Raw genomic sequence first — 23,862 nt, 5'->3', positions numbered from 1 at the left:
GCCTCCCCCCTCTCTCAACAATAAAACACACACACACACACACACACACACACACACACACACACACACACACACACACAGGCTAGGGTTTGCAGCCTGAAAAAGAATGCAATTACTATTCACTCTAAAGTGAATTTTATTAATAAATTAAGTTTCACACTACTCAATACCTAGTGAGAATCTCTCTTCATTGGATGATTTAGTAATATTCTCTTATTTCCCCCCAAGATATTGCTTTGTTTCGTCCCAGAAAGTGCAAACCTCCACCTTAGGTTTTAACCTAAATTATCTTCTAATCGCACAGAGCCAGTCTGTGTTTCTTTACCAACAGCTGTGTTTTTGCTATAATTAGCAAGGTTTCTCAAGAGGTAGATCAATAACCAAAGAGAAACCTGCATGCCTAATACCTTCCAAAATAAGATACAAGGAAGAAATCTCAAAATCCTATCAGCTATAATGTGCTATAAGACCCAGCAAGATCACTCTGCAATCTACCTATTTCCTTTATAGATTTGCCACTGCTGCCTGCTTTTAAAGACCTGTCTTATGGTTGCTAGGTCATTATAGGGAAAGTGGGAACAGAGAACCCAGCCTGGAGAAATAGCAAACTGCAGCTTTCCCTCCCTCCCTTCCTTCATCTCTCACTTTCTTCCTCGTTTTCTTTCTTTTTTTTTCTTAAATAGTTCATTGTCAAGTTGGTTTCCAAACAACACTCAGTGCTCATCCCAACAAGTGCCCTCCTCCATACCCATCACCCCCCTTCCTCTCCCTCCACCGCCATCAGCCCTCAGTTTGTTCTCAGCATTCAAGAGTCTCTCATGGTTTGCCTCCCTCCCTCTCCCCAACTATTTTCCCCTTCTCCTCTCCCATGATCCTCCTTTAAGTTCCTTCTAATCCACATATATGTGCAAACATATGGTATCTGTCTTTCTCTGCTTGACTTATTTCACTCAGCATAACACCCTCAAGTTCTATTCATATTGTTAAAAATGGCCAGATTTCATTCTTTCTCACTGCCATGTAGTATTCCATTTTATAGATAAATCACATCTTTTGAACCATTCATCAGTTGATGGACACTTAGGCTCTTTCCATGTTTTGGCTATTGTTGAGAGTGGTACTATGAACATTGAGGTACATGTGCCCCTAGGCATCAGCACTCCCCTGTCCCTTGGGTAAATTCCTAGCAGTGCTATTGCTGGGTCATAGGGGAGTTCTATTGTTAATTTTTCGAGGAACCTTCACACTGTTATCCAGAGAGGCTGCAACAATTTATATTCCCACCAAAAGTGTAGGAGGGTGCCCATTTCTCCACATACTCATCAGCTTCTAGAGTCTCCTGATTTGTTCACTTTAGCCACTCTTACCGGCATGAGGTGGTATTTCACTGTGGTTTTGATTTGTATTTCCCTGATGATGTGGGATGCTGGGCCTGTTTCATGTGTCTGTTGACCATCCAGATGTCCTCATTGGAGAAGTGTCTATTCATGTCTTCTGCCCATTTCTTCACTGGATTATTTGTGTTTTGGATGTGGGGTTTGGTGATGTCCTTACAGATTTTGGATGCTAACCCTTTATCTGATGTGTCATTTGCGACTATCTTTTCCCATTCTGTCAGTTGCCTATTAGTTTTATTGATTGTTTCCTTTACCGTGCAGAAGGTTTTAATCTTGATGAGGTCCCAATAGTTCATTTTTGCTCTTGATTCCCTTGCTTTTGGGGATGTGTCAAGTAAAAAATTGCTGCAGTGGAGGTCAAGGAAGTTGTTTCCTGCTTTCTCCTCTAGGGTTTTGATGCTTTCCTGTCTCACATTCAGGCTCTTTATCTATTTTGAGTTAATTTTTGTGTATGGTGTGAGAAAATGGTCTAGTTTCATTCTTCTGCATGTTGCTGTCCAGTTCTCCCAGCACCATCTGTTAAAGAGGCTGTCTTTTTTCCATTGGATAATCTTTCCCACTTTGTCAAACATTAGTTGGCCATACATTTGTGGGTCCAATTCTGAGTTCTCAATTCTATTACATTGGTCTGTGTGTCTGTTTTTTTGCCAATACCATACAGTCTTGATGATTACAGCTCTGTAGTAGAGGCTAAAGTCTAGGATTGTGATGCCTCCTGTTTTGGTTTTCTTCTTCAATATTACTGTGGTTATTTGGGTTTTTTTGCGGTTCCATACAAATTTTAGGATAGTTTATTCTAGTTTTCAGAAGAATGCTGGTGCAATTTTGATTGGGATTGCATTGAAGGTGTAGATTGTTTTGGGTCCTAATGACATTTTAACAATATTTATTCTTCCTATCCATGAGCATGGAATATTTTTCCATTTCTTTCAGTCTTCTTCAATTTTCTTCACAAGTTTTCTATAGTTTTCATCATACAGATCTCTAATATCCTGGGTTAGGTTTATTCCTAGGTATTTTATGGTTTTTTGTGCAATTGTGAATGGGATCAGTTTCTTGATTTCTCTTTCTGTTGCTTCATTGTTTGTGTACAAAAATGCAACCGATTTCTGTACATTGATTTTGTACCCTGCAACTTTGCTGAATTCTTGGATCAGTTCTAGTAGGCTTCTGGTGGAGTCTGTCAGGTTTTCTCTGTAGAGTATCATGTCATCTGTGAAAAGTGCAAGTTTGACTTCTTCTTTGTCAATTCTGATGTCTTTTATTTCCTTTTGTTGTCTGATTGCTGACGCTAGGACTTCCAGCACTATGTTAAACAACAGTGGTGAGAGTGGACATCCCTGTCATGTTCCTCATTTCAGGGGGAAAGTTCTCTGTTTTTCCCCATTGAGGATGATGTTTGCTGAGGGCTTCTCATAGATGGCTTTTATGATGTTTAAGTAAATTCCTTCTATCCTAACCTTCTTGAGGTTCTTTATTAATAATGGATGCTGTATTTTGTCAAATGCTTTTTCTGCATCTATCGACAGGATCATATGGTTTTTATCTTTTCTTTTGTTGATGTGATGTATCACATTGATTTGCGAATATTGAACCAGCCCTGTAACACAGGAATGAATCCGACTGGATCATGGTGGATCATTCTTTTTATGTACTGTTGGATTCGATTTGCAAGTATCTTGTTGAGGATTTTTGCATCCGTACTCATCAAGGATATTGGCCTGTAGTTCCCATTTTTCTGGCTTGGGAATCAAATTGATGCTGGCTTCATAGAATGAATCTGGAAGTTTTCCTTCGATTTCTATTTTCTGGAATAGCTTGAGAAGAATGGGTATTAACTCTAATTTAAATGTTTGGTAGAATTTCACTGGGAACCCATCTGGCTCAGGGCTCTTATTTGTTGGGAGGTTTTTGATAACTGATTCAATTTCTTCATTAGTTATGGGTCTGTTCAGATTTTCTATCTCTTCCCATGTGAATTTTGGTAGTGAGTATGTGTTTAGGAATTTGTCCATTTCTTCTAAATTGTCCAGTTTGTTGGCGTATAATTTTTCATAATATTCCCTGATAATTGCTTGTATTTCTAGGGATTGGTTGTAATAAGTCCATTTTCATTCATGAGTTTGTCTGTTTGGGTGCTCTCTCTTTTTCTTTTTGAGAAGCCTGGATAGAGGTTTGTCAATTTTGTTTATTTTTCCAAAAAACCAACTCTTGGTTTCATTGATCTGTTATACTGTTTCTTTCTGGATTCTATATTGTTTATTTCTGCCCTGATTTTTATTATCTCTCTTCTCCTACTGGGTTTGGGATGCGCTTGTTTCTCTCCTTCTAGTTCCCTTAGGTGTACTGTTAGATTCTGTACTTGTGCTTTTTCTAATTTCTTGAAATAGGCCTGAAGTGCAACATACTTTCTTCTTAAGACTGCCTTTGCTGCATCCCATAGAGTTTGCATAGTTGTATTTACATTTTGACTTGTTTCCATATATTTTTAAATTTTTTTCTCTAATTGCCTGATTGACCCATTCGTTCTTTAGTAGGAANCTAGAGGTTTGTCAATTTTGTTTATTTTTCCAAAAAACCAACTCTTGGTTTCATTGATCTGTTATACTGTTTCTTTCTGGATTCTATATTGTTTATTTCTGCCCTGATTTTTATTATCTCTCTTCTCCTACTGGGTTTGGGATGCGCTTGTTTCTCTCCTTCTAGTTCCCTTAGGTGTACTGTTAGATTCTGTACTTGTGCTTTTTCTAATTTCTTGAAATAGGCCTGAAGTGCAACATACTTTCTTCTTAAGACTGCCTTTGCTGCATCCCATAGAGTTTGCATAGTTGTATTTACATTTTGACTTGTTTCCATATATTTTTAAATTTTTTTCTCTAATTGCCTGATTGACCCATTCGTTCTTTAGTAGGAAGTTCTTTAACCTCCATGTTTTTGGAGGTTTTCCAGTCTTTTTCCTGTAGTTGATTTCAAGTTTCATAGCATTGTGATCTGAAAGTGTGCATGGTATGATCTCTATTCTTTTATATTTTGAGGGCTGCTTTAGGTCCCAATATGTAATCTATCTTGGAGAATGTGCCATGCGCACTTGACAAGAAAGTGAATTCCGTGGCTTCAGGATGTAGAGTTCTAAATATATCTGTCAAATCCATCTGTACCAATGTGTCATTCAAGTCCATTATTTTTTTAGTGATTTTCTGTCTAGTTGATCTATCCATTGCTGTAAGTGGAGTATTAAAGTCCTCTCTATTAGTACATTCTTATATATAAAATTGTTTCTGTTTGTGATTAATTGTTTTATGTATTTGGGTGCTTCCATATTCAGTGTGTTGACATTTATAATTGTTCACTCTTCCTGATAGATAGACCCTGTAATTATTATATAATGCCCTTCTTCATCCCTTGTTACTGCCTTTACTTTAAAGTCCAGTTTGTCTGATATAAGTATAGCTACTCCAGCTTTCTTTTGACTTCCATTGACATGATAGATATTTCTCCATCCCCTTACTTTCAATCTGAAGATGTCCTCCAGTCTAAAATGAGTTTCTTGTAGACAGCAATTAGATAGATATTGTTTTTTTAATCCATTTTGATACCCTATGTCTTTTGATTGGAGCATTTAGCCCATTTACATTCAGTGTTATTATTGAAAAATACAGGTTAAGAGTCATTTTGTTCTCTGTAGGATTCATGCTTGTGGTGGTGTCTCTGGTAGCTTGTGTTCCTTGCAACATTTCCCTCAGAGAGTCTCTTTCAGGATTTCTTGTAGGACTGGTTTAGTGGTGATGAATTCTTTCACTTTTTGTTTATTTGGGAAGACTTTTATCTCTCCTTCTATTCTGAATGACAGGCTTGCTGGATAGAGGATTCTTGGCTGCATATTTTTTCTATTTGTCACATTGAAGATTTCTTGCCATCCCTTTCTGGCCTGCCAAGTTTCAGTAGATAGGTCTGTAGCCACTCTGATATGTTTGCCTTTGTATGTTAGGGCCCTTTTATCCCTAGCTGCTTTCAGAATTCTCATTTGTCCTTGATTTTTCCAGTTTCACTATGACATGTCATTCAGAAGATCGATTCAGGTTACGTCTGATGGAGTTCTCCGTGCCTTTTGGATTTCAATGTCTGTTTCCTTCCCCAGATTGGGGAAGTTCTTAGCTATAATTTATTCAAGGACTCCTTCAGTGCCTTTCCCTCTCTCTTCCTCTTCTGGAATTCCTATGATACGGATATTTCCATTTGATTGTATCACTCAGCTTCGAACTCTTCTTTCGTGTTTCTGAACCAGTTTATCTCTCTTTTTCTTGGCTTCATCTTTTTCTATAATTGTGTTCCCTAAATCCCTTATTCTCCTTTCTGCCTCTTCAATCGTGCATTGGACGCCTCCATTTTATTTTGCATCTCATTTATAGCATTTTTAAATTCATCACAACTATTTTTAAGCTCCATAGTCGTTGTAGGAATAGTTTCTCTGATGTCTTCTATGCCTTTTTCAAGCCCAGCGATTAATTTTATGACTATAGTTCTAAATTCTTGTTCAGTTATGTTGCTTATATCTGTTTTGAGCAGTTCTTTAGCTGTCATTTCTTCCTGGAATTTCTTTAGAGGAGAGTTCTTCCATTTTGTCATTTTGGCTAGCTTTCTGTCTCTAGTTAGTTTTAAAAGCTTTTTATGCACTCTGCACCTGTAAGTACTACTGTATTAAAGAAGGCTCTTTGACTGTCCAGGGCCTGTCCATTCAGGAAGCGTTCTTAGAATGATGTCTCTTGGTCTCTCTTTTTGAGACTTCGGTTATTTTATTTCCCTACTTGTAGTGGTATTAGGGACTCTCCACCATGTGTACTTTGGCTTGCTTCTTGAGGTAACCCTGGAAAAGAAAACAGACAAACACACAGGGAACACAGGCATACAAACGCACAGACAAATCCACCAAGAGGAAACTGAAAGGGAAAAATAAAAAAAAGAGGAAGAAAAACAATTAATAAAAATAAAAATAAAAAGAAGAAAAGAGGGGAAAAAAAGAAAAAACCCAAAAGACAAAGGACTGTCTAAAAGCCTAAAACCAGAATTCCCAGCTACAAATAAAGATCAGGGTGTATGTAGTGATGATGGAAGAGCATATACAAAGAGAGAAATGACAGGGGTGGGGAGGAAGTGAAATTGGACAATAACCAGGCAGAGAGACTAAGAGGCTTAATTCAGAAAGAGAAAGAGGAGAGTATGGTAAGAGGCAAGGAAAAAGAAACAAAGATAATTTTACTCAGAGAAACAATATAGTCTGATTACTCCAGAGAGAGAGAGAGAGATAGGATGGTAATGGTGGAGGTGTAGAATATACATCTAGAGAATGGATTAAATGTGACTGTTTAAGCAAACCAGTGACCAGAGTGCCCAGTCCAGCAGAGGGGAGGGGTATGAATGAGACAATGGAGAATATATCTGAATAGAAAGGATTGATCTAGAATTAATCATGGTAGCGCATCCATGTTGGTCTTGCCACGGGCACTGGTAAAGAAAAAGAAAAAGAGAGAGAGAGAGAGAAGAAGCAGCTCTCTAGCAGGGATGGGGGTAGTTTGGTAGAGCCAGGTCTCAGCCTCCACTGGGTCCAGATGGCTGCTCCCTGAGGTCCCACCTTGGTGGTTGTGGGAGAAAAATGGTGACGCCCCAGTCCCTTCTGGAACCAATCATTGCAAATCACTCTTTTGGGCCTGATCTTGTTCTGCAGGTGCAACCCAGGTGTGTCGTGCTCTAGGTTTAAAGCACGCCTCATTTCCAGATCTTAGTCCACGCACTTTATTGATACCACCCAAAATATAAACCCGCAGACCAAGTCCTTCAAACCAGTTTCACCTGGTGGGGCTGTGGAGCAGTTTCTGGTCATGCTGCTTCACCACTGGGAATCCAGACTGTAGAGCAGCTGATCGGAGTGGTTTCGGGCGTGCCCATTCCCTACTGGGAATGCAGCCAGATGAGTGGTGGGGAGGAGCGGTTTCTGGCTGTGCTGCTTCTTCCTTGGAAGGAGTTGGAAAGCAGAGGGGCAGTTTCCTGGCACCGTCTGGGACCTGGCGTCCAGCTCAAAGTCGGCTCCACCGCTGGGAACCTGGTAACTCTTTGTCCTGAGCCTAGGTTTTCTCTTCTCCAGGGACAGGGATAGTTCCTTGGGCAGTTTCAGCTGCTCTTTCTTTTCCCCTTCACTCACCACAGCTTCCCCAAAGGGGCTTCCCCCTCCTTCTGAGTCCAGGCTGTTTTTATCTTCCCCAGTTTGCATTCATGCACCTATAAGGTTGTTTTCTCAGCAGACTCTGTCTCCTTTTCCTTCCAAACTCCTGTGATTCTGTAAGGGTTCCTATGGCTTCAGGCCTTCTCTGTTTGAGAAATAGGGGCGAGTGACATGTATGGAGCTCCCTACTCCTCTGCCATCTTGCCCCCTCCTTCCCTCCCTCGTTTTCTTCTTTCTTTCTTTCTTTCTTTCTTTCTTTCTTTCTTTCTTTCTTTCTTTCTTTCTTTCTTTCTTTCTTTCTTTCTTTCTTTCTTTTTCTTTCTTCCTTCCTTCCTTCCTTCATTCCTTCCTAGCATTGCTTCTCTATAACTGAGAGTCAGAATTAAAAATAAAGGGAAGGAATGAAGTAAGAGTTTTCAGTGAGGCTTTTATGAGATAAGAGTCCCAGAATTGAGCTTGTCCTTCCAGCCTCATCGTTAGTAAAAAAAGTTACAACGTGATAGCAACATATTTTATTTGTGTATAGATAGAGAATTACTCTGAGGTTGGATCCTTAAAAAAATTTCAAATAAATCTTAGAGGAATTCATACACTAGATTATACTTTTAATAATGCAATCATTTGGTGGGCATTTTGATGAAACCTTTTAATACCACAGTGCTCTTTGACTAAAGAAAAAGCTTCAAAAACAAGAGCAGAAATGGGTGAGGCTAAAAGCAGAAAGACATGCGGCAAGTGGTAAACATAGACATTCTAATATGAATGGGGATTAAAAGGAAAATGAAACAAATAAGGACTTAAATCTTAAGAAAATTGTGAGAAAAGGTATTTTTATTAACAAGGCAAAGACTAGAAGGCTAAGAGGTCTAGTTCTGAGATTTCCCTCAAATATTTTTTGCCAAAATCAGCTTTGCCTCTGGCCATGATTATAGCCCTTGCCCCTTCTACTGAGCAATGACAGTTTTCTCTTGCTCACCCATAAGCAAGCATATAAAAACACACGTTATGATGTAGACCAAGCCAATCTTCTCCATCTCCCGTCTCCAGAGTTAGCTTGGGTCAGTGGACATGATCCAGAACATCTTTCTATGCTCTGCTGGACAGGGCTGAACATCTACTCAGATTTCATTTTTATGTCTCTCTCACAGTTTTTCTAAGGGGTGAAGCTAATACAAAGATTTACTTACTTTCCATTTCTATAAATTATGTATTATGTAACTCACCTTCACTTGTAGAAATAGCTACTATCAGTTTTAGCTCTAAGTAAACTTTAATTTTCTCTTACACATATATGTATAAGGAATTGCTATGATACAGCAGAAAAACAATGGTGCTAATTTGCAAGTCAAATATAAGTATGCATATTAAACTATTTAGCAAACTATTACCTGCCCAAAATAATGTGGGCGATTTTTTTTCTTTATACTGTAAACATTTGTTTTATCCTGTTCCAGAGAGGATTTAAGTTGAGATAGATATATATATAGTTACAGATATAAATATAGAAATATGTATTGTCTAACTTAGCAACCACTAGCCACATGTGGCTTTTTAATATTTGACATGTGATCTGAATTGAGAGGTGCTATAAGTGAAAAATAAGCATCAGACTTCAAAGACCTAGTATGAAAAAAGGAAGTTAAAATATGTTCTTTATGTTCTTTTTACTGATTACATGTTGAAATATTAATATTTTGGATATATTAGGTTAAATTAAAATGATTATTAAAATTAATTTCACAACTTTCCTTTTACTTTTTTTTTAATGTGGCCTCTAGGAAATGTAAAATTTCATACATGGCTTATATATTTGTACCAGTCAATACTAATATATAAAATGCAGTGAGATAAAATGAATCAAATTTAACACTTCCTATGTAGCATCATTAAATATTTCTCTAGCAAGGGTAGTTCAGAGGACCTTATTCTTAAGCACTTAATGTTCAGTGGAGTGTGGAATAAGACTAAAACAAGAAGTAGCAATACTCCTAATTTTCAAAATTGTTCTGCTACCCAGCCAGAGGGAAAGTAAATTCATTTGACTGTGGTCTGGAGCAGAATTAGGTGGTGGTGCCGAATATAATTGATGAATGAGTCTCTAATCCATTTATTTTGGCAGTAGTAGATCTCTTAAATGGCAAAATAGATCAGTCTCTGTAGCATTTGCTTTAGTTAACAGTGCGGGGGAAATGTTGCCATCTCACAGTTTTTGGACCGAACTGCAGAAATGGGATTAATGAGGCTCATTTCCACACTGAACTGCCCCAGGTCCCACACTACTCAGAGGACAATGGAAGTATGTAATTACTTGTGTTAAAGAGAAATGACCATAGGATCTAGGCTGGTTTCAGTGTGATTGAAAGGATGGGCTCCGCAAATACTTAATTGGACATAGGTGACTTTTGGTAGGGGTGGGAGGTGGAAGAGCCAGGGCTGTCTGTGAAAAGGTACCTACTAGATATACATGAAAACAAAATTCAAATACTTCACTGAGAAAAATTAGAACACAGAACCTCAGGCCACTCCCATGCTTTGCACTGTAAGTTCAGCAACCAAATGAGCACGGTCACTTACTTTTTGCTCAGAATTATCCTGAAGATAGAAGTATCAGATGAAAATCAAGAATTACAAACTTTTTAAAAATTAGGAAGATGCAACAAAATTTCCTTTTATTTCATAAAACTTAATACGCATTGTTTTCCATTTTGTCTACTCGGCATATCAGTATAGTATACTGAAAACAGTACAACAACAATAGCAAAAGAGGATTGGAAAAATAAAACCAACTTGTTGCACATCTCTTGGGAAAAAATGTGATCATTTAATATATATACATACATAAAGACGTAATATTGTAGAACAAAATAGATAGCATTATACTTATTGATATTCATGGAATACTTAATATGCTACATGTAAGCTGGTAAGCATTTTTAACTCATTGAAACATTTAACCCTCACATTATTATTTCCATTTTAGATGAAGAAAGTGAAGGTTAAAGTAATGAAGTAATTTACTCAAAGTCCCCCAGCTAGTAATGATCAGAACCGGCATTTGAACTCAGACCACAGTTTTAATGACCTCTCATCCTCCCTTTGAAAAAATCAATAAATCCCTATACACATTTTTTAAATGTGGAAATTAACATTTCTTAGCTCACAGGGTTTTTGTGATATTCTGAAAATCAAAATAGAAAGTAAATGTAATCCCTAGTTCCAAGTCTGCCATGTATTATAAAATGGACAATTATGTACATACGTGTTATTTACAGAAATAGGGGTGCCTGGCTGACTCATTTGGTAGAGGATCTGACTCTCAATCTCAGGGTTGTGGGTTCAAGTCCCACATTGGATGTAGAGATTACTTGAAAATAAAATCTTAAAAAAGGAGAAATAGGGGCACCTGGGTGGCTCAGTCGTTAAGCGTCCGACTTCAGCTCAGGTCATGATCTTGCAGTTCGTGGGTTTGAGCCTCGCATGAGGCTCTGTGCTGACAGCTAGCTCAGAGCCTGGAGCCCGTTTTGGAGTCTGTGTCTCCCTCTCTCTCTAACCCTCCCCTGCTCATGCTGTCTCTCTCTCTCAGAAATAAATAAAAAACATTTAAAAAGTAAAAAAAAAAAAAAAGAGAAACACACATACATATGACAGTATATAAAGTCATTTTATTCTGATATCAAGATATGGTTTTATAGTCAAGGCTTGTATTTTTTGACTGTTTACCATTTTTTATAATCTTAAAAATAATTTAAGGTTATATATGACAATGGTTAGCCAAGAGTAGTATTTCTGGCAGTTATAAATGTCTTATGAAAATGTGCAAGTTATTATTAATTATTTTCTACCAAACAATTCATTTCAATCATATGTTGTATAAAAAAGTGAGACTTAGATCAAGATAATGAAAATGTTATTTAGTTTATTTCAACATCTTTAGTCATATCTACATAAAAGTATACCATTTTATAGTATGATGTATATTGAATTTAGGATTATTAATTGAAATTACAAATTTTTATTTTTAATAAAATTGATAGAAAAATCCAAATAGTTGCATATGCATATATAAAACTATGGTGTGAAGAGAAACTTTTGAGGAAAAGGTTACATGTTTCTGTTTTCTGAAAAAAATCCAAATTGTGCCCTCTTTTTACCCAAAGCATCATATATTCCCACAAGTGAAATTCTCAGCTCTGACTTTGACACATATTAAGTGCCCAGGTGTTTCTGGGAAAAACAGAATATCCTCTTGTAAAATTTTGGAATTTCTTCGTATTCTCTTATATGGATCTATTAAGTCATAATACTTTTATTCTACATTGCTACTTAGTCTTCAGATTTAAGGTTTTGTTTTCTTTTAATCCTGTGGCAAACATTTTACAAAATTAATTTAAGTTAACTAAAGCAGTATTTTTCATGGATAAGACTCTACCTTTATTCTCATTGCTTTTCTTTCACAGGTTATGTATTATTAAAAATAGCATGTCATGTTCTTATAATGAATAGCCTAAAGAAAAATGTGGACAGAAGAAAGAGACAGAAACAATATGTGTCAGTCATGAAGGAGAACTGAATTCTAGCTTATAGAGCAAAATTAAATGACTAAAAATATCTAATCAACAGTGACATTTTTGAGTACCAGCTGTGCAACATAACAGGATTCATCTTAGTCTGCAAGAGAGTTTATATAGCTCGTCAGAGCATAGTGAGTAAAGTGCGGGGCCAAGAGTCAGGAAATCTGTTGCCAGTCCCAGTTTTGGCACTCAATGCAGGAATAAATCTGAGAATATTCATCTGTCTAAAGGGGATGTTGATGACTGTTAGGACATCATTTATGAAAAAAATATAAACTCGAAAGTTTATAGGAGTATGAGTTCTGAAAGCTGAATAGCTTCAGTGTATCACAGATATTTATTTAATAAACAGTCTAGTAACCTTGTATAACTTACTATATTTCCCTATGGCTTAGTATTCTCATTGGTAAGGAAGGAATTATAATAGTATCTATCTCTTCCAGTTGTGGGAAGATTGAATGAAGAAATGTATGTATAGAACTTAGCACAATAGCCTCTGTGCATTTTAGTTAATATTATTATCTATAAATAAGGATGCATGTCTCTATATCTTTCAATATTAAATTGAAATTAAATAGTATTTTATCATGTGGGACCACTTTCTAACTGATATCACCTAAACAATGTCCTCTTATATTTTTAGTAACTAAAATACCACATGGATGGAATCTAAGAAAAACTTGCCACATACTGAGTGGCATCAAGTACTTGATGATCCAGAATATATTGTTTTCTATGAGAAGTAGAGAGACTGCCTCTCATCATTCTCTTTGGAATTTGTATAAATAAAAATAAAACTACATCTGGGGCACCTGAATGGCTCAGTTGGTTAAGTGGCCAACTTTGGCTCAGGTCATGATCTCGCGGTTTGTGCATTCAAGCCCTGTGTCGCTGCATCGGGCTTATTTCAGATTCTGTGTCTCCCTCTCTCTCTGACCCTCCCCCACTCACACTCTGTCTCTCAAATATATATAAAACATTTTTTAAAATGTAAAAATACATCTAATTTCTAACCAAATGCAAACACTAACCATTTTGGCTTCTTACTTAAGGAATATATGGGATAAAGGTAATCATAGAGGTGGAAGTGTGATATTTCTGAGTATGGCTTAAACCATATGCTTTAAACCCTTTTCCATTCTGCTTCTATACTTAGATTAATGTAGGAATTTCTTCAAACTTTTTTTAAATATAAAGACTAAATTTTATTTATTAAAAATATATATATTGTATAAATATGACATAATAAGTTGCTTCTTTTTTAGGTTATGTGATAACTTAATAAGTCACTTGCCCATTACTGAGTATCTAAATTATTTCAAAATTTGTTATTTTAAATGCCAATTTGAAAAATAAATCCAGGCATATACCTGTTTCAGTATATAGATCATTCAGGGAGAATTTCTAGAATTGGATTGCTGAATGAAATTGAATGTGTTTTATAAATTTTGATATTAAAAAATGACTTTCCAAATAATTGTAGTATTAGAGTCATACTCTCATCATATGTCCATCAGCATTAGGTTTTCTGATTTTTTTACATTAATAATAATATCATAGGTAAAAAGTATTATATGCTTCTACATATGCATGTATGCATCTATGTATGTTGTTTTATTAGACTGAATATCTTAATTTTCTTTATTTTAGGAAGAGAGAGAGTGCAAGTGGGGGAGAGGGGCATAGGAAGAGAGAACCTTAAACAGGCTCCATGACCACTGCAGAGCCTAATGTCGGGCTCAATCCCATGATCCTGGGATCATGACCTGAGTTGAAATCAAGAGTCAGAAACTTAACCAACTGAGCCATCCAGATGCCACTAGACTAAATATATTTCAATATATTTATTAGGTCTGTTTCCTCTTTATTAACACTCAGTTCATGTTTTTGCTCTTATCTATTGGGAAGGTCTTTTTCTCTATTCTTTTGGTAAAGTTAACACTTTACAATTAACTCAAAATGGATTATAGACCTAAATGCAAAAATCAAACCTGTAAAAACTTCTAGATGATAACTCAGGAGAAAACCTAACTGAGGCAGTGGCCATCCAATGGAACAGGATTTGGGTTGCTCAAATTACTGACTACAGGCTTGAGTGACTACACAAGCATAGGCTAGATCAAGTTTGAGACAAAATAGAAGAGAGTGGCTGGAAGTGGACCACAAGAACCATACTGACTAAGTTAATAATTTTAGTATTTCTCCTAAAAGCACTGTGACAATATTAGAGGAGTCTGGTGTCACTCTGGGCTATAGGATGAAGAATTATTTGGAAGAGGGAAAAACTAACAGAGATAGGTTGGTGAATCAAAAGTAATGGCAGAGTCCAGGTGAAAGATAATAGTGACTTGGTCTAAATTGGTGGAGGAAAGGAAAAGAATTGGATAAAATAAAAATATATTCAGAAGGTAAAACCAAATGCTCTGATGATGAATTTTCTAACAGAGTTGAACAGGAAGGATGTAGCCAGTGTGACCTGGAATCTTTTGTGAAATTGCAGAGCTTTAGGTAAACTCTATAAAGATAAGGAACCATATTCAAACACCTGTTGGAAAAAAGATAAATTCAATTTCGGAGTCATTGGATTATGAGGCCTATGTGATATCCTTGTGGAGATATTGAACAGACAGTGAAATGTAGTGGGGCACGTGCAAGCAGTCTCCCTGAAGAATGCAATAGCAATTCACAGGTTTTTAGAAAAATATTGAAACATGACTTGGAGGATATTTTCTATTAACTGAATACTGAATCTTGAAAGGGCCTAAAATATGTACTTGAGGAATTACAATATTTAAGACCAAAGAAGATAATTTGATAAAGAAGAATGAAAATAAGCCTCTAGATAGAGGAGAAAAAATGAGGAGAATATTACATCATGGAAACTAAAGAGAGAGAGTAGGGTCGCCTGGGTGACTCAGTTGGTTAAGCTTCCGACTTCAGCTCAGGTCATGATCTCACGGTTTGTGGGTTCGATCCCCGCATTGGGCTCTGTGCTGACAGCTAGCTCAGAGCCTGGAGCCTGCTTTAGATTCTGTGTCTCCCTCTCTCTCTGACCCTCCCCTGCTCATGCTTGCTCTCTCTCTCAGAAATAAATGAAGCATAAAAAAAAAGAGAGAGTATATTTAAAATAATAGAAGTTTGGTCTTTTCAATGAATGCTACAGTCATTGTGTCAGAATTTTGTCCAGAATTGGATTACTTTGATAAATAATGCCATAAGGGTGAGATCTTCTCTTTGATGTAATGTGAAGATATCACAGGAAATTTAATTATTCCTTATTATAAACTTCTTTTCTTTGGATTATTATAAGTCTTTAAATTATTAAGCTGGATGCCTAGTTTATTATTCTTTTTTTCCTCAATTACAACATAAAAACTATAAAATATTTTGACCATGTTTGATATTTATTTATCCCTTAAGATTTTGTTCCTATATATTAAAATGATCTTTCATTACATGTAAAATGATTATTGTGTGGGGTACATGGGTGGCTCAGTTGTAAAAGTGTCTAACTCTTGATTTTGGCTCAGATCATCATCTCAGAGTTTATGAGTTTAGGCCCCACATCAGGCTTTGTGCTGATAGCACAAATAAATAAATAAATTTAAGAAAAAAATTAAAAATTTTTCAAAGTGAAGAAATGTACAAATCATATCTAACAACATGAATATGGATTCTTTCACTGTTCTTTATCTGTTTTGTGGGTTTTGTTTAAATTTGTGTTATGAACAGAGAGTATTAGCCTGATAAATTTCTGTCTTTAGAATTTATTATATATGTATATATAGTTTTTTTTCTTCTAAGTGGTCTACAGACTCTAGACAGGAAAGTGTATTACCTGTGGGCTGCAAGTATTAATAAGTTGAACTTGAGTGGATCACTAAAGATGCAAAGAAACTAAATAGGTACTTAAAAAGAATTTTTACCGTTTTTTGTATATTGTTTCATGTTAACTAGAAAATGACATTTAGAAATAACAAAAAGCAGGAAAAAACTGTATAGAAGAAAAGGTGTTTTTATAAGTTTAGCATAAAAGTTGAAGTGTCCTATGTCTTCTTTGCTTGATCACAAATAGGACACAATGGAGAGCAAAGATGTGTTATGTATAGAAGTTTTTCAACCCCTAGTGGCTACATGCACTTTAGCAGATTTATGAATTCCATCTCATTTTATCTGGAGTGTCTTATCTAGCTCTGTAGATAGGCATAGCAAAGCTTGCTCTAGCTCACTCCAATTCATCCTATTTTATTTTAACAGCATGTTAACATAGACTCTCCTTGACCAAACGTTAGTCAGGCTCTTCTGAGTCCTCTTCCTGACTCGGCCTTGACCTTGGCCTTCAATGTCCATCCTATCTTTGCCAGGTCTTTGCCTAGCTAGAATTTCATTGTTCGTTTAGAGAAAAGTTTTTGGCTTGTCTTTAGCAAGAATCCTATAGGTTACATTATAGGTGCTAATGTATCCTTCATGTTTCCTCTTAGTCATGTCCCATTGACTGACTCCTCACTCTGCTCCTTGGCTATAAATTCCCATGTGTCTTTATTGTATTTGGAGTTGAGCCTGATCTCTCTTTCCTAACACATTTCTTCTATTGCAATAATCTTGAATAAAGCCATCATTACTGTTTTAAAAAGTGTCAGAATACTTTGCTTAACTATCCCTGACCATTAAGATGATAGTAAAAAAAATCTAAAAATAAATATTCTAAACTAGGTCTTTGAAGATAAAAATAAGCAAATTAAATGATTTTGCAAAGAAGTAATGAATAAGCTGTATTCAGGTACCTCAGAGTCACTTTCTGTCCAGCAGAACATAATGCCCTATACTCTGAACTGCCATACTTTGCTCCTTTACTAACGCAACCATCATGCTATGGATGTTCATGGAGATACTGTTGAAGGCCAAAGGTCTTCCCAACATGTACCACACTGACATGTAGATTATTTTGAGGTAAAAAGCAATAAAAACACAGCAGACTCAGGAAAAGATCTGTACCTCCCTCACAACTGCCTAAAATAATTTAGAGAGAGGACCTGCTCTGGGAAAAAAGCTATTAAGATGATAGTCTAGTACATAATACTAGTACATAATACTAGTACAATATGAACCAAGTGTGGTAGATGGGGAGGGACCCAGCAAGGCCACTTTGGTCAAAGTCCTTTCTGTCCCATTGTTTCTGAATGGCCCAGCAAACATTTGTCAAACATTTTTTTTTTCATCTTCCTGAAAATTGAATTCCTTTCTTCTGAAGTCCCAGACCCTACTCCCTTCTCCTTGGTTTAGAATGACGTAAATACCTTATTTTGCCTGACTGCCTCTGGAATTGCCATGTTTATATGGATTCCCCATACCTACTCTATTAAATTGTATTTTCTTCTGTTAATCTGTCTCATGTCAGTTTGATTCTTAGTCCTTCTCAAAGAACCTTGATGGGGACAGGAATTATTGCTCCCCAGAAGAATATGTGTGTGGAGTTCTGTTTATGTAGATATGAGATTATGTAGATTGTGTTCAGTGAATAATAAGCAACTCTTCAAATTCCAAGAAAGAGCTTAAATTAAATTGAAAGCACTGAGTTTTAAATGTGAGAAGAATCAGACACTTCTTTCTTCTCCATTTATTTATTGTGCAGGGCATTTGTCAAGATTCTCTCCCCTGCATGTAGTCATGGGTGTACCCTGTGACCCAGAACTCATGTTATTCTAGTATTGCGCTTGTTCACAAAGAACTGAAATTAAGATTTCCTAGCATATAAAATAAAACTTTCCTTATTCTATTCCTATGTGACTTGATTTCATCTCTTCGCATTTTGATGCTTGTAGCCTATGCTTCAAGCTTGTATAACCTTGTCATTCTCTAATCTATGGAGTCTCTCATGCCCTCATTCTATACTGTATGTCTTTCTCACTTTTTGAAATCTTCCTACATGTATCTTGTCCTGTTCCCGTTTCTTTTTTTTTAATTTTTTAAATGTTTTATTTATTTTTGAGAGAGAGATAGAGACAGCGTGAGCAGGGGAGGGTCAGAGAGAGAGGGAGACACAGAATCTGAAACAGGCTCCAGGCTCTGAGCTCGCTGTCAGCACCTGATGCGGGGCTCGAATCCCCAAACCATGAGATCATCACCTGAGCCCAAGTCAGACGCTTAACTGACTGAGCCACCCAGGCACCCCACTGTTCTGGTTTCTTAAATGTGTCTGCTCTACACTTCTCTTACTAAGGCTGAACTTAATGTTACTGTTGCTGGCTGAACTGGGGAGACCCTGGACCCTGAGGTCTCAACCCAGTCCAGTCTGAAGATGTTGCTGAAGGCTCTTGGTCCCTTCAGGAGAAAGAATTCAAGGACAGATACAAAACAGCAGATGAGCAACAGAGCAGGGAAGTTTATTAAAGTGAAAGTATGCTCCCAAGATGTGAGAGCAGATGAGCTAAAGAGAGAATGAGAGAGAGAGAGAGAGAGAGAGAGCGCCAGAGCTGCATGCCTGGGGATTTGAGTCCCTATCTTTTATTGTCAATTGTTTTGTTAACAAGGGGGTGCAATATTCATTACTTGGGGTGGGGTTTTTGAAAGCAGGATTTCTCACCTTTTCTTCCTTATTTGGTCAGGGGTTTCTACTTTCTCAGCTATCTTGGGCCTGTCTGCTTTGATCTGGCTTCCTGTGGCTTTGTTCTAGAGTGCGTTGGCAAGAGAGGCCTCTGACTTTCCCAGTAGCTGGCCATGACTTCCTCTTTGGCTTCCAGACATTCTGTTAAAACCTAACTAACTGCCTCTGATGTTAACCTCGTCAATGCTGTTTTCCTAATTTTCTTAGAAAATCTGAGTTGCTTCTAACAAAGCAGCTTTCCCAGAACTGTAGAATATCTTTGTGTATCATCAAAACTAGATCCGTTTATGGTCATGTTTATGCCTGTCACTCCTACAAAGGCAAGGACACTATTCTATTCACCTGTATATTTGCAGAAACTTCCTCTGTTTGCCATTAGTAAGTATTTAGTAATAGCTCATGAATTGATTAGAGTATAAATTATGCTTTACTTTTATATTTTACATTGTGTCCTCTTGGGAATACTCTATTCTCACCTAATTCCACTTTGAGGGCAGACTTAGTTGCATATCTCAGTTGCATATCTCAGAATTTCAGCCTGTCCACAAACAAGACCTAAAAGTCATGACAAGACACCCACTTCATTTCATTAAATCCTATTGTAGGCATTTGGTTCTATTTTCACCATTTTCTCTCCACTCTTCGCTCTCTTTGATCTTCTATATTATCTCCCAAAACCTCTCTAATCTCTTCCATTGGCTATGTAATCCAGCTCTGCCTTCAGTAACACCTCTCATGTCACAAGGCAATGGCCTCCGAAGATGATCCCTTTGAAAACAGTTACTCAAATAGGCTGGCATGAGTGGGTAATATTAGTTGCCCACCCCCAGTTAAGTATTAATTTGACAAGGCAGGTCATCTGAGAGAAAGGCTGGGGGAACTCTACCACAAAGAAGGATTATACTTTTTACATTTTTTTATAAATTCTTATTTTTTTTTAGCATAGAATAGCAGTCTACCACTAAATGATTTCTATAGTGAATCACTTTGTACAATTGATAATTCTATTCTGATGCAAATAGCCATCATTAATTTCTTATTAAGATTTGGATTTTCATATATTGGATTTAACAGAATCATTTTATTAAAGATATTTTATAGCTTCAAAGAGTCTTAAGAAATGACCCCCTAGGGGTGTATCATTGAAGCCTTTACCTCTCACTAATTTATTAGTTTAATAACTAATTAATGCTATTTATCATGCTTCAAGTTTTTCCCCAAATAAATTATGTCTGAATGAATGAAGGAATGAATGAATGCAAGAAATAATGGATGAAAATGAGTGTAGAAAAAGACTCAGTTTTCTGTAAGTTGCATTGAGATTTTCATTCTTATATAAAGTTTAATGAGCTCTGTCTTTCAAATAAAGCATTTTTGCATTTCTGAAGAAAATATAAAAGCAAATTAGGGGTTTATTAGCATCATAACTTGGCACATTTTCAAGATATTAATAGACATAGTTATTTTACATGAAACCTAACTGGCATGTGGGTGCAGACCTTCCTCCCTCCTTTCTGTTTCTTTGAAGTACTCTTGAGCCCAGTTAAGGAGGAGTACTCCGGAGCTCTTCTTGCTTTTCATTAAGTCACTCAGTAAATCCTTGACCTCTTTGTTTCTGAACTTTACCTCCCATAAAACTTAATCATTTGGCTAAACTCATAGTGCAGATAATCAGAAGACGTGAGCTTGAAGTTACAAAATAACAGGAAAAGTAATGAAAGAATTTGCAACCACCAGATTTGCATATGGAAATTTTCATCAGCAGTTCAAGAAATGACTATGCTGTAATCACTCAGGCAGCAGCTGCTTAAAATCAATGGTGAAAGCTGCATGCTTTTTTCCCCTCCTTTCTGTATGACTTCCCCCAAAACAGATTTAAATTCATTTTTCTCAGAGTTCTATATTTCTATGTATGTTTCTCTGCTAACTGCTGTTGTTGTTGTCATCATCATTGGATGTAATGCTATGACATAATGGACGACTTGACAACTGAATACCCCGCAGAATATTTTTAAATATTTTCTTTATCAAGAGAAAGATGAGAGCACTCATATTTTTTTCTTTTCTTTCTTTTTTTATTTTTTTGCTTTGAGAAAACGAGCTGATTCTCTTGTTCTATGTTGATTTATATATCATTTGTGTGAAAATAATATAAATTCATATTAGATTGAGTAAATCAAATAGTATTCATATAGAAATAGATTTACACTTGTACTGATGGAGCAAAAATCATTTTTAAAATATAAATTTTATTTTAACATTGATGCTTGAGAGGAACAGAGATACCCTGATAATTTACTAAAATAATCATTTTCAGCCTTTTTTGAATCACCACTTCAGATTTAGTATTTTGGTGCTTTAGGAAAAAACAACAGATTTAAACAGGATGCTTTGCAATCTATAAAAGTAAGAAAAATAATATTTTCCAGTTGGAGAAATGAGTATGGCTTAATCCACTGGAGATTAGAAAGTGGAACTGTAAGTATCCTTCTTCATCAAGAATATAGTGTTTTGAGGGGCACCTGGGTGGCTCAGTCCATAAAGCCTCTGACTTCAGCTCAGGTCATGATCTCGTCATCTGTGAGTTTGAGCCCAGTGCTCTATACTGACTACTCAGAGCCTGGAGCCTGTTTTGGATTCTGTGTCTCCCTTTCCCTCTAGTTTCTCTCTCTCTCAAATATGAATAAACAGTAAAAAAATTTAAGAATATAGTGTTTTGGACATTGGATTTTTAGCTTTTATTCCTAACAGCTTTCCTTAGGCATTCCAGTGTTAGAAACATTTTTATGGTCCTCATGATATTTTCTTTGCTTGTGGGTGAGGAGAATATTTATTAGGTGACCAAGACTTGGATCACCTATACTTAATCACGAATTTTAGGCTGTCCATAAGCTGTGAGTGGCATGGCCATGCTTCCTTTACATCTTTCTCTCTAGTACCTCTGATGATATCTGGTATTAAATAAGTGATTTAAAATACTATGAAATTGAAACTCAACATGTTTGTTGATCTTTAGTTATAGAAAGCAATAAATTAAGGGGAAATACCACCAAGGTCTGTGTTTTAATCCTGTTTTTTCTACAAATAGAGTGATCTTCATCTCTACTAGCTAAGGAACTTAAATTGTGTAAGAGGTAGACTTGGTTAATGCAGAAAGTGGGGTCTAGAACTGGATACTACTTTCAAAGTAGTATCAGGAACACAAAGGCAGAACAACTTACCTAGATTTTGAGGGTGGCGATGACAGATGGCTTACTGAGAGAAATGAAGATACAAAGCTAAGGTTTTGACATAGTAGTAATGATTGGCATACAAAATTCCTGGCCTATCATAAACACTCAGTAAAAAAACAAAATTTGAATGGACTTTGTAAGTTTTAATTTCTTCTTGTTCTCTCTCTCACTTTTCAGTGTCATCTGGCAAGAAATTTAGTTCTTATTTTCTGTACTCTAATAAACTAACTGTTGCAGTTTTTTAAAAATATGACAAATTTTTTGGCTTCACTCCCAGTCATACTTGGAGTATATGTTCCTCCTTGTGAATCTGTGTGGGCTTGTGACTTCTTAGAACAGTAATAAATACACTGGAAGTGACACTTTGTGACTTTTGAAGTTTGTTCAGAAAAAGGCTATGCATCCTCTCTTTGTGTTTTTTTTTTTTTTGAGAATAATTACTTTCTAGAAACTTTTGAGGGTGTGTCCTCTCAAGACCCAGCTGCCATGATGTGAGAACCCTAAGCCATGTTGAGAATCCATAAAGATGTACTCTGATCAACAGTCACAGCTGAATCTTATCTTTTTGTCATTCCATCTGAAGTTCCAGATTACGTGAGTAAAGAATTCTCTGGATGATTGTAGGTTCCAACCCTTCAGTTAACCCTCATGCTTTTGAACCTTCCCTACTGAGTTACCAGGGCTGAAATAAGCCATCTCTGTGTTACCCTGACCCAATACCTGAACTAATGAATTTGTTAGCATAATAAATTATAATTGTTTTATGTAACTAATTTTTAGTAAATTATTATGTGACAAATGATGGTGGAACACCATTAATGATCTATTTATAATATTATTGTACTTCTTGTTTACATTCAGGAAATTTCAAATCCTAGGTTAACTTCTTGGCTGTACATGCAAAATACAACTAATGTTCTCTTTTCCTCATCAGTCATGTAAGAGTGTGTTCTAGCCACACAGAGTAATATGTGGAAATAAGTGTGTGATATACCCAGGCAACTGAAAGTAATTCATTATACATGGATCACAGAACTTGAGAAGAGGAATAGCTAGAAACAAAGCTAAGAATGTAAGCACCAGGTCATGAGAGCTCTTAGAAGTCATTTAAGAAGTTGAAGTTTAAGCTAAGGGCAACAAGAAATTGCTTACTTAAAGCACTTACATCTCCTGATAATATTTATGTTTCATAAAGATCTGTGTGGTTTCTGTGTGGATTCTGGCTATCAGGGATCAAGTCTAACGATGAAGTGGCCAGTTAGAAAATTGTTTTAGTAACTGAAGTAAAATATGGTAGAGATGTGACAATAGTGGAAGTGTAGATGGAAGAAACTTGATGATTCCAATAGATATTTATCAGATAGACTCAATAGAATTTTTGATTTGTTAAGTATAAGCAGCTGGGACAAGCAGAAAAGTAAAGAATGGCCTGATTGATTAGGTGACAGTAAGCAAGCTGGACAATAACAGAGAAGGTCTACATTGGAAGAAGAGAGAAGAAGCAGACAGCTTGTGATTTTGACATATTAAATTGGGTCAATAGATTGTATTAGTGTTTACAATTATGGCCTTTAGAGGATCCTCCCATATTGTCTGTGGGCTTGGTGTGACTTGCTTTGGAATAGTGGCCAAACTCACTAAAACAGAGGCTTCAAATATTTTTGTACATATCTACTTCCTTGCTTGGATTCCCATCACCATCATCACAATAAGCCTGTGTTAGCCTGCTAGAGATTGACAAGTAGAGTCAACCTGATTTATTTTACCCAAGGCTATCTCACATCAACTGGATCCCAGATGACTGACCAACAAATCACTGACTTATGTAGGGGTCCACTTG

This window comes from Crocuta crocuta, unplaced genomic scaffold (genome assembly GCF_008692635.1).
Source record: "Crocuta crocuta isolate KB4526 unplaced genomic scaffold, BGI_CrCroc_1.0 scaffold491, whole genome shotgun sequence".
NCBI lineage: Eukaryota > Metazoa > Chordata > Mammalia > Carnivora > Hyaenidae > Crocuta > Crocuta crocuta.
This window is presented reverse-complemented; position numbering follows the sequence as displayed.